Source organism: Hakea prostrata, chromosome 3, assembly GCF_041222555.1.
Source record: "Hakea prostrata isolate BN-2017 chromosome 3, UWA_Hpros_2, whole genome shotgun sequence".
In the NCBI taxonomy this organism is placed as follows: domain Eukaryota; kingdom Viridiplantae; phylum Streptophyta; class Magnoliopsida; order Proteales; family Proteaceae; genus Hakea; species Hakea prostrata.
In genome coordinates, this window is record NC_142602.1 from 11425008 (window position 1) to 11437892 (window position 12885).

The window sequence follows — 12885 nt, forward strand, 5'->3', positions numbered from 1 at the left end:
AAACTTGTGTTGTGTTGGGATGATAGTACTACCTAAACCTGAATTTTGAGATGTAACTATCATGTGTTCTTTAGTTTTATTGCAATACAATTTATTGTCAATGAATTCAGCATGTTATATATTGATTAATTTTGATTCTTGATTGATCTTTCATGAACGATTGTTAAGATCTAGTTAACAGGAAAGTTAATGCAGTCTAGATTTTTGCTGAATTGTGTGAGTTAGCATAATCTTTAATTAGATTGTGTTTATTAGTAGGTTGGGTAGGAATACCTAATTACCTCACATTGCCATGATTGGGATTGGGTTTAAATTACATTCATATTTCAATTCTTCATAGGAATATGCAGATGTTGAATTAGGATGCTAAGCATATGTGTATTGGAAAATACCATTATGCCATTTCATTCCAGGTTCTTGATATATTTTGGGTTGTAGTATTACTTTAGTATTTGCATTATAAAATTCAAGGGAAGGGACTTGATTCCCAACACTCTTTTCACTAAGTTCCTTCTATTGCTCAATCTCCATTTTAGTTATTTAGTTTAATTACTAGTCATTTGGTTATTTAGTTAGTTAATCACAAATCAATTCTGTTAATCTTGTTTAAATCAATTTTACTTTTACATTGAAAGTTAAAGGATAGAATTCTCCGTGGGATCGATACTCTACTTATCATTTATTACTTGATTGCGATACGTACACTTGCATAATATCTTGAGATACAAGCAACACATACCCGGGTATGTGATCCACAGCCCCGGAGATCAAGTATCGACGAACCATGCCTCCCACATACACGATAACATAATCATGAAAAAATATAATCAATGTAATGACACATAAACAATGAGATCAAGACAAGATTAAAAGAGACAATATAATCAGAGTGCGGAAGTAAAAGATACCAAAGTATAAATATAATCAGAGCGTAGAGAGTGAGCGGAAATCACTCCTTGAATCGCAGCGGAAAGTAGTTCGAATCACAGTTAAGGGTTTACAAATCCAAGTCTCAAAAGAGAGAAATAAAAGATAAATCTCTAAACAAATGTTTCCTCAGTCTTATACAAAATATCCTCAAAGACATTAACTAAAGACACTAAACATGGCCGAATCCGCTCCCGGGAAGATCTAGTCTTGGTAGACAGTATAATCCAATGAGGGATCTTCACAGTAGTCTTCGTGATCGCCAACACCTTGATGGTAGTGTGACTCATCAAAGGGCGCTTCATAGAATTTCCATCCAGTTCTTCAGTACCTGTGGAATAGTCTAACAAAACATTTACACAAAAGGAGTGAGTTCAAAAGAACTCAGCAAGGCAAGTTATTCCATAATACATAATTGTTGGGAAATGCCATGTCAGCATTTGCCACATCAGCCTCTATTGGTTTTGATGATAATAAACCTGAATTACTAATGGCTATATTGAGTTATGATGTTTTAGTTCAAGATGAGAACAAGTGGACCAACTCCAAGTCAAAGCCAAGATCATGCCAAGATAGACATGAAGATGGACATGAAGTCTAAGTCAAGATGACCATGCCAAGATGGACATGAAGACCGTTGCACAAAATCAAGTCGAAGATCAAGTCAAAGATCAAAACTTAGGCTGAATTAGGGCTTAGGACACTTTCTCATACACATTCATGTAAATGCATCAATTATATGTAGTTCATATTACTAGAGTGACCTAGGACATGTTAGTGAGGTGTACAATGCTTAGGGTTGACCAAAAAGTTCAAAAACCCAAGCCATGTTCGAGCCCCAACTTAATTCAGCAAAACAGGGCTCAGACGGAAGAACGTCTGGGCAGACGGATGCCCTTCTGGTTTAGCATTTCTGTATTTTCAATCATAGAAGGCTAGACGGAATTCCTTCTGGGCCAGTCCAGGCCAGATGGATGACCGTCTGGGCAGACGGATGTCCGTCTGGTCCTGACTTAACCAGTAATGGCTAGTTTGCAACGGCTCTTTTCTGAGACGGATGACCGTCTGCCCAGACGGAATTCCGTCTGGTGTAAAAACAACCTATAACGGCTAGTTTAACGGCTCTTTTCAGACGGACGTCCGTCTGGGCTGAAAAACAGGACAAAAATGTGTCCATTTTCTATCCGTTGGGGATTGGGTTTTAGCACTCAAAGGTGCTCTATATAAACCCAATTCACCTCATTTGAGAGGAAGAACACTTACACTTAATCACCCACTCATCAAGTGATCCTAAGCTCTCAAGTTGCAAGAAAGCCTAGTGCTTTGCCTCTCACCCTCTCCCAACCTTGAAGAACAATACCAAGGTACAAAGTAAGCTTGTAAAAGTCAAGCTTGAAGTGATTGAAGGCGTAGGTGGTGCATACATCTCTATTTGAGCATACAACTCACATTGCATCACATTCGCACAAGAGGTAAAGTGTCACACCTCTTGTAAGGTAACATCCTTCCTTTGTAATTGTTTCAATTCTAGTCTAGGTAGATTAGAATTGGTCTTTGGGTGCTCTTGCCCGTGAACAAAGATTGCTTGGGTGCTCTTGCCCATAAACAAAGATTGTTAAGGGGTGCTCTTGCCCTACTTGCTAAACAAAGACTATTGTAAGGGTTTGATCTCTACCCATTGTATTGAAAGAGAATCAATAGTGGAATACTCTCTTAAGGCCAAGAGAGGAGTGGACGTAGACTTGCAAAGTCGAACCACTATAAAATACTTGTCTTGTGGTTGATTGTATTGTTTAATTTCATTTGAATTTTCAATTTACCTTGTATTTCCGCACAAACCGAAAAATTGGGACAATCCACTAGTTGCAACCTAATCACCCCCCCTCTAGGTTGCACCAACAATAATTAACATGATCCAAGGCATAACATGATGCAGATGATATAAAACAGATGATGCAAATATGATTTTAACTATATGTATGCTAGTCTCTATGGTAGACATGCTTTAAGTAATAGCACCATACTTTCTTGGGTAGGTTCGGTCACTCGACTCCGGTAGGCAATAAGTCCTGCATCCCTCGGGACAATCAATGGCTGGGGTTTAAGTCACCACTCTCTCACATCACCATTTGGTATAAGTATTGGCGCATGTCACAGTAAAGCCTAGCCCAATGCAAGTCATCAACTCAGTCATATCAAGTCAAATCCAGATACTTCCATTTTTCACCCATGGCGATCCTTTCCTGTATCCTTCACACTAGAGTCAGCATAGTCCCGGACTACGGACTCATCAACCCTATTGGTCATCCACAAAAAATATACGGGAAGCTCTCACGTCCTCTCACGGGTTGGTTACCGGTCTTGAGCCCCCGTGAGCCCAAGTTTAGCTATTTGCAACCCTACCAATAAATGGCCTCTAACGAGTATCCGCAATGTAACCTATGTCCTCTCACGGATTGGTTACTAGTCTTGAGCACCTACAAATTCACATTACTACCACGAGTCATTCGGTCTCTATACCCTTCCAATTCGGGTCTGATACAACAAGGACATCCTAGCCAACACCACTAGACAAGTCCTATATATGACATCCAATAATCCAAGAAAGCGTAAATGGGCATCATCGGAAACATCCCATACTATTCCCTCCGATGTCCAAGGACAAAAATGTCACAAGGACATTCTCCAATCCCAAATCATATCCAATCACATTCTCAATTCCATCATATCATATACAAATGATATTTCATCATAAAAAAAATATAATGTAACATGATCAATCACATATGTAATTAACAAGAATGAACAAACATGATAACCAAAAGAATATATAACATGGTACTACTGTCTTGAAGTACATACAGCAGTTATATGATGTTTATAATACAACAAAGAATGTAAATCTACTAAGCTTCCAACATAGCGGCAAGATTCACATAATCTATGTAATTATGATAATAACCGTCCTTACCTTAAATCGAATTGAAGATAATCCAAAGATCAATTAGAATGGTCCAAAGTTTAGTACTTGCACCCTAGACAATCATATGTTCAATATCAGAAGAAGAATTAAGCAAATCGGAGGTCAAACGGATCAAATCGAGCAAATACATCAATGTTGTGTTTAGCTAGTCAACTGGCTGGTTGATTGACTTAGTCGACCAAGCAGTCGACCAAGTGAACAGTGTCGGGGCTGAATATAGATTTTTTATCTGAAACCTATCTTCCGGAGCTCGGATCACTCCGAAATTTGGAAGGGATGTTAGGAATAGAATATGAAGACTATCTAGCAAAGATTTAACATCAATCAATGGTCTAATTAAGAATCCCCAATTTGAAACCCTAGTTTCTATATGCTAAACATCATGTTCTATAATGAAATTGATTGCAAATGCAAGGAACATTAGGGAATCAATTAAGGAAATGATAAGCAATAGATTAGAATCATTTACTAACAAGAAATCAGACTTAGCATACTATAGAATTCAATTTAGGATAAGAAATCATGTTGCTATGAAGAAAATCATGGTAATGCAAGGTTAAGAATCAAAATGGGAAGCATAGCATAGATAGATTGAGAGGGGTTTATGCATTTGCAACGAGAGAACACAAGAAGAGGTGGTTGCAAGGTTGCAGTACCATCTCTCAACAGCAAGACAGAGAAGAGGTGAGAGTAGATTAGAGAGAGAATGAGAGAATACATACATTGTAGGAGAGATTTGAGTAGAGAGACAATGATTCTTGAAGGAATGTTTCACTACTACCAAGGAGAGGTCTTAGGAGGCTCTCTCCATGTTCTCAGGAGGCTAAAGGAATAGAATAGGGTTCTAACTACGAGGTTCCCTTATGTAGGCAATAAAATAATCCAAAAATCACAATTTTCGTATTTAATAACCATCTGGTCAACTGGCCTAGTCGACCAAGCAGTGACAACAACTTAGATTAGGGAATTGGAAGGCCAGATCAACTCAAATTCACTTAGGCTTTCTCCCATAACTCAATCAACAAGTCTAGGTCAGAGTATTACCTTCGAATCAAGCCTGGAAGTGCATTAGGTACTTCTACCAAACACTAACAGTGCATCCAAGTAAGGGGCACCATCATCAATGTCCATGGGGCTTGGAATCAAACACCATGTCTTCTACTGAGAGGGCCCACAACTGTCTTCTTCCTCCACTTTGGGTCTTCGGACCTACAAACATCAAGGATTCCGGGTCAGAGTAAGGGTTAGGCTAGGGCTGGATTTCACAACGTGAATCTTAGTTTCTATTTTGGGAATTTCTTAGATTCACTACCATAATTGTACTTTCTTATTTATATTACTGATGTAAGTACTCCAAGTATAGTAGTATCATGTTCATGTTTCTTTTGATTATGAATACTTATTCTTGTCATTTACATATGCAATTGATCATGTTTATATGCATCTTTCTATATGATGAGATATCGGTTGTGTATGTTATGACTAAATTGAGAATGTGATTGAATAGGTATGATTTGGGATTAGGAAGTGTCCTTTTGACATTTCTGTCCTTGGACATCAGTGGGAATAATATGGGATATTTCCATTGGTGCCCTTCGACACTTTCCTGGATTATTAGTTGTCATACCTAGGGTTTGTCTAGCGGTGTTTGGCTAGGAATACCATGTTATATGAGAGCCGAATTGGAAGGGTATTGTGTCACATCCCCCCAGCTAGTACCCTAACTGGCATACCCGAGTGTGTGATCCACAACCCCGAAAATCAAGTATCGAGGAAATCATCCTCCCACATATGCAATAACATAATCATGAACCGATAAAATCAAGTATAATATTATAAACAAAAGATCTAATCAGGAAATGAATATAAGTATAATCAGAGTGCAAAAAATGATACTAGATGTAAGCACATCAAAAAGAAGTAGAGTGAGGCGGAAACTCATTCCACTGTTACAGCGGAATGTAGCACGTAAGTCTAAAAAGAATTACAATTGTTTTAAAGAAAAGCAAGGCAAGAAAATCAAACTAAACTACGAGTTTTCTATCCTATAGATAACATCTTCAAAGTAATGGACTTCATCAATCCAACAGAGATGTTCCAACTCTACGTTACGTCTAATCGTAGTACGCAACTTGATCGCTCGCGGGATCATCAGGGTTATCTTCATGGTTGCTAGCACCTTGCGTGTAGTACGCTTCTTCGGCTTGCGCTTCATCTTATTGTCCTTCATAATAGTCAATACCTGTAGAATAATCTAACAAAAGGATTGTACAAAAAGGAGTGAGTTCGAATGAACTCAGCAAGGCAAGTTAATTCATAACAACATAAATAACATAAAGCAGAACATAACAAGATGCAATGCAATGTGAAATAGATAATGTATGTATGCATCTAAACTCTATGTATGCTGGAATCTATTGGCAGACATGCTTTAAGTCATAGCACCATACTTCTTTGGGAAGGTCTCAATCACTTGGCCTCGGTTGGTAATGGGTCCGTCATCCCTCTCGGACAATCCATGGCTGGGGGTTAAGTCGCTCTCTCACATCATCATTGGTCTAAGTACTGGCACATGTTAGGGTTAAACCTAGCCCAATGCAAGTCATCTAGTCAGTTACATCAACTCAGTTCCAGATACGTCCATTCCTCCCCTCTCGGGATCCTTTCCGGTATCATTCACACTAGAGTCAGCGTATTCCCTCTCGGACTACGGACTCATCAACCCTATAGGTCATCCACATATAGTAAACGGGAAGCTCTCATGTCCTCTCACAGGTTGGTTACCGGTCTTGAGCACCCAGGAGCCCAAGTCTATCCATATGCAACCCTACCCATAAATCTCCCCCACAATGTGATTCCCGTCCTCGCACGGATATAACTCACCGGTCTCGAGTGCCCGTGAATCCCCATTACTGATCAGGTCGTTCGGTCTCAATACCCTTCCAAATCGGGTCTGATATAATGGGGACATCCTAGCCAAACACTGCTAGACAGCCCTAGGTATGACAACCAATGATTCAGGAAAGTGTCGATGGACATCTTTGGAGAACATCCCATACTATTCCCTCCAATGTCCAAGGACAGAAGTGTCAAAAGAACACCTCTCAATCCCAAACCATACCTAATCAAACACATTCTCAGATCAGTCATGACATACAAAATCAACAACTCATCATACAAAGTGAATGTAAAAGCATAATACAATCATTTAAACCATATGCAGTAATAAGCATTTCATATAATCTTGAATAATGAAAAAAAAAGACATAAGTGAAGTGCTATTGTACTTACAGTAGTACATAAGAAGTATAAAATACAAGAACAGTAAATAAACTCAGAGTTTCTTAAAGTAGAAACCAAAGAGTACACGATCTATGTTATTATGAAATAACTGTCCTTACCTTGATTATCATCGAAGATAATCCAAAGATCAAAGAGAGAGGCTCCAAACTTAGCAATTAAACTCCTAACAATCATCGATATAACATTAGGAAAGATGCCTAAAAGATCAGAGAGCAAATGAATCAAACTGAGCGAAAAACAAAGCTACTATCTTCATTGGTTGATTGATTGGTCTATTGACCCAGTCGACCAACAGAGTCAGTACGAAGCAAATACAGGAATTCTGATCCGAAACTCAATCTACAAGGTTCGAAAATTCACGAAACTTGGAGGAAAACTATATGATAGTATTCTAACAATAAGGGAGTAAAGATCAGGCACTAATAATGATTAAAAACATTACCTTTAATTTAAAATCATGGTTTCCCCAATTGGAAGAAAAACCCTAGAATTCGATGAAAAATACACTATGGAAATCATAGCAAAGAAAATGGATGATTTAGATCTCATCCAAGAAAGAGGTAATTAGAATCAATTACAAGTACGCCATGAAAATTAGATTCAAATGGTTACAAAATCAGATCCATAAGAAGAACTAGGGTTTAAAACAGATCTTACAAGAATTAGGGTTGAGATCTCTATGCTGATCATAAACCCTAAAAAAAGAATAAGATTATGGAAGAGATGGTTGCAAGAATGCAGCATCTTCTTCCCAATCTTAATCAAGAACAAGATCGAAGAAGGAATAGATTACAATACAAAAGAGATACTAACCTTAGACTGACAAATCGAAGATAAGAGACTTCAGATCTTGCAAAGGAATCTTTGAAATCACCGAAGAGAGTTTCAAACGAGTCTTCCCACATTCTCAAAGTGTTTAGGAGGCAGAGGACACTAAGAAACACTAAGTGTGTTTAAATAGAGAGTTCAAAACCCTAAAATTGGAGTTTCTCGGATTTAACACACCATTGGTCGATTGATTGGTCTACTGACCTAGTTGACCAATCAGGTCAGCAAGGTTCAAACAGGGAATTGAAGGATCAAATGGACACTAAACCTCAAGGGATTTTGCACACACAACAAGTGACATACCTAGTGTGTAGAAATGCCTTCAAACCAAGTCAGATAATACTCCAAGTCCTTCAACTAATCTCATCTTCAGACAGGTGTAGCTTTCTTTCTAGATCTGCATAGACTTCCAAGATTGGAACACCATCATCAAAATCCATGGGTTTAGAGTCAAACACCATATCTTTTATTGAGATGGCCCAAAGTTGGCTTCTTCCTTTACTCTGGGTCTTCGGACCTAAAAACAATCGGGTTTTCGGGTCAGGGTTAGGGTTAGGATAGGGCTGGATTTCACATATTGAGACCGAACGATCCGTGGTGGCAATGGGGATCTGTGGGTGCTCAAGAGTGGTAACCAACCCGTGAGAGGACATGAATCACATTGTGGTCACTCGTGAGAGGCCATTTATTGGTAAGGTTGCAAATAGTAGACTTGGGCTCATGGGCGTTCAAGACCGGTAACCAATCCGTGAGAGGACATGAGAGCTTCTCGTATATTATTTTTGGATGACCAATAGGGTTAATGAGTCCGTAGTCTAAGATTATGTTGACTCTAGTGAAAAGGATACTGAAAAGGATTGTCCGGGGCGAGGAATGGATGTATCTGGACCTGAGTTGATATAACTAAGTAGAAGACTTGCATTTGGCTAGACTTTACCTTGACATGCGCCAATACTTAGAGAAAACGGTGATGTGAGAGAGAGGTAACCTAAACCCCAGCCATGGAATGTCCCGAGGGATGCCGGACCCATTACCAACCGAGGATAAGTGATTTGAGACCTACCCAAAGAAGTATAGTGCTATGACTTAAAGCATGTCTGCCTATAAAGACCAGCATACATAGAGTTAGATTCATACTTGCATTGTCTGTTTCATATCATATTGCATCATGCTATGTTTTGCAATCATGTTATTTATGTTGTTGTGGAATAACTTGCCTTGCTGAGTTCTTTTGAACTCACTCTTTTCTGTGCAAATATCTTTTGTTAGATTATTCTGCAGGTGTTGAGTATTATGACGGCTAGTATGAGGAAGCGCAAGTTGAAGAAGCATACTTCATGCAAGGTGTTGGCGGTTACGAAGATCTCGGTGACGATCCCTCGTGTGATCATGCTACGTACCATGATTAGCCCAATCGTGGAGTGGAAGTGGTCGTGCTTGATTTATGAAGTTTATACTTATAAAGATGTTCTTTATAAAGTAGAAGATACTTTAGTTTAGTTTGATTATTTCTTTCCTTACTTTCCTTTGGAAACAGTTGTAATTCTCTTCTTGACTTTTGAACTACATTCCGTTGTAACTGTGGAGTGAGATTTCGCCTCACTCTACCCTTTTTGATTACATACATATTTGGTATCATTTTCCGCACTCTAATTATATTGTCATTCTCTTTTCTTATCTTGATCTCTTGTTTATATTATTACACATTGATTATATTATGTTCATGATTATGTTATTGTACATGTGGGAGGATGATTTCCTTGATACTTGTTCTTCGAGGCTGTGGATCACACACTCAGGTATACCAGGTAGGGTGTCATATCCCACCTTAAATCCACCCAGGGGGTACCCTATCTGGGTTACTCGGGAGTGATCCACAGCCCAACAGATCCAGTTTAGAAACGATCGTATCCACTTAGCACAATAATATAATCAAAAGCAAGAACAAATTATGGTATTCAAGTAATCTAATAATAAAAGTTAAGAAATGATCATAGAAGGATCACAAAAAACATCAGAGTGCAAAATAACAAATACCAAATCAAAAGACAACCATAGAGTATAGGGGAAATATACTCTACAAACTTGTGCGGAAGGTAGATCGAAATAAGGTAAAGATTACAACCAGATCTCCAAAGAAGGGAAATTAAAAGGTAAGCAACTAAGTTACAGTTTCTTCTAACTTATAGAATGTCTCCTCAATAACATAATCATAAGAAACTAAGCCAGGCCGGATCTACTCCTGACAAATATGAGTCTTGAACTGATAGCCTTCACAGATGTAGTCACCGTAGCCAAAGTGGTATGAGTCACCAACTTAGTCCTCAAAGTGTTGACCGTCATAGTCAACAGTAGTAGTACCTGCAAGAAAGTCTAACAAAATATGTTGCAAAAATGAGTGAGTTCAAAAGAACTCAGCAAAGAAAGTTATTCCATAATAACATAAATCATATGATGCACAGCATAGCATGATGCAATATGATATGAGACATATGATGCAAACATGAATCTAAATCTAAGTATGCTGGTCATCTAGGGTAGACATGCTTTAAGTCATAGCACCATACTTCTTTAGGTCGTCTGTCACTCCCCCTCAATCATACAAGATATCTTGGGTCTGCCAGGGTAATTAGGTAAAGTCCTCTCAAACCATGGTAGGGGATTTGGTCACCGCTCTCTCACATCACCATTTGGTATAAGTATTGGCGCATGTCACGGTAAAGCCTAGCCCAATGCAAGTCATCTACTCAGTCGTATCAACTCAGATCTAGATACGTCCATTCCTCGCCTCGGGCGATCTTTTCCAGTATCCTTCACACTAGAGTCAGCGTAATCCCGGATTACGGACTCATCAACCCTATTGGTCATCCACACATAGTAAACGGGAAGCTCTCACGTCCTCTCATGGGTTGGTTACTGGTCTTGAGCGCCCGTGAGCTCAAGTCTAGCCATTTGCAACCCTACCAATAAATGGCCCCTTTCGGGTATCCGCAATGCGATTTCTGTCCTCTCACGGGATGGTTACCGGTCTTGAGCGCCCACAAATCCACACTACTACCACGGGTCGTTCGGTCTTAATACCCTTCCGATTCGAGTTTGATACAACAGGGACATCTTAGCCAAACACCACTAGACAAGTCCTATGTATGTCATCCAATGATCCAGGAAAGCGTCGATGGGCATCTTCGGAGAACATCCCATACTATTCCCTCCGATGTCCAATGATAGAAGTACCAATAGGGCACTCCCCAATCCCAAATCATACCTAAGCAATCACATGCTTATTTCCATCCATTACATTATCACATTGAAAACATGTCATAACATCTCATAATACAGTGTATAAATAAATGACAAAAATAAGTAAACATGATAAACCAAGTAATTAAGCATGGTGCTACTGTCATAAGGTAACTACAGTAGTCATATGATGTCTAAAATCAACTAATAAGTTAAGTCTACTAAGTTACCAACAACAGTGTAAAAGTCATACAGTCTATGTTATATGGGAATAACCGTCCTTACCTCAAATTGTGAAGAAGATGATCCGAAGTCACAAAAGAATGGTCTGAATTATAGTCTTAAAGCCTTAAACAAACATACATGAAGGATTAGAGAAGAAATCGTAACAATCGGAGATCGAATGGATCAAAATTGGGCAAAAGTTGCTGACAACAACTCTGTTGGTCGATACATTGGGTTGATGGTATCGACCAATAGTATCAACCCAAAGAGTCTCGGACAGCAAGTTGGATTTTTGGGTTTTGGCTCAAAATTGGTTTTTCGGGTCTCGGATCGATACGAAACTTGGGGAACAGCTCAAACACAATATAGAGACACTAATTATCAAGGAATTAACATGATCCAATGGTCAATTTAAAAAACCCTAAATTGACATATCAAGTTCAAGAGTTGGAATTCATGGTCTTCAATGGAATCAATTACAAATGCAAGAGAGCTTAGGAATTTAACCAATAGAATGATGAGCAGTAAAATATAGACAATTACTAACATATAATCAGACCTCATTGCTAAAGAAAATCAGATTAAGAAAATGAACTCATGTTGCCATGAAAAGGAATCAAAGTAAGAGAGCAAGAACATTAAGTTTCATAATGAAATCAATGCAATTGCAAGGGAGATCAGGGATTCAATCAAGAGAATGATAAGCAATAGATTAGGAATGATTATTAACATATAATCAGACTTAACACACTATAGGAATCAGTTTAGGAGATGAAATCATGTTGCTATGGAGGAATTTCATAAGAAAGACAAGGTTAAGAATCGATATGAGATACATAGCATTGATAGAATGAATGGGGGTTTATAGGAATCACAAGAGACATTAAAAGAGGTGGTTGCAAGGTTGCAACACCTCCTTCATAGCCCCAATAGCAAGAATAAGGTGAGGTAGAAGTAGATTAGAGAGAGAGGAGAGATTACATACCTTGTAGAAGAGATTAGAGAAGAGAGACAAAGGATTCTTGAAGAAGATCAACACCCAAGCCAAGGAGGAGGCTTAGAGGAGCTTTCCCACGTTCTCAGATGTTGAAATGAGTAAAATAAAATTTTAGGTTCGAGGTTTCACTTAAAAGGAGGAAGGAATATCCAAAAAGCACATTTTTATTCGAATCTGGGCTTGTTGGGTCGATGCTCTTGGTTGATGGTATCGACCAACAGTATCGACCCAAGGTAATTTCAACAAAATTTTCAAAAATAGTTCAACAACTTCGGATGTGGATTCGAAGGGCTATAGAGAGTGAGAGTGATGAATCATACCTTGTAATTGTTGATGGAGACAAGGAACAATGATTGACAATGATTTGGGTGGAATCTTCTTC

General features: G+C 38.7%; 1 protein-coding gene across 1 annotated transcript in view; it reads right to left on the bottom strand.

Moving 5' to 3' along the window:
- Positions 1-10066: 10066 nt before the first annotated feature.
- Positions 10067-12885, bottom strand: part of LOC149020783 (Pentatricopeptide repeat (PPR) superfamily protein) — a 45148-nt gene continuing 42329 nt past the window's right edge. The window contains exon 6 of the mRNA XM_089148990.1: positions 10067-10414. The gene's annotated coding sequence lies outside the window, so the exon portion shown is untranslated. The remainder of the gene's footprint in view (positions 10415-12885) is intronic.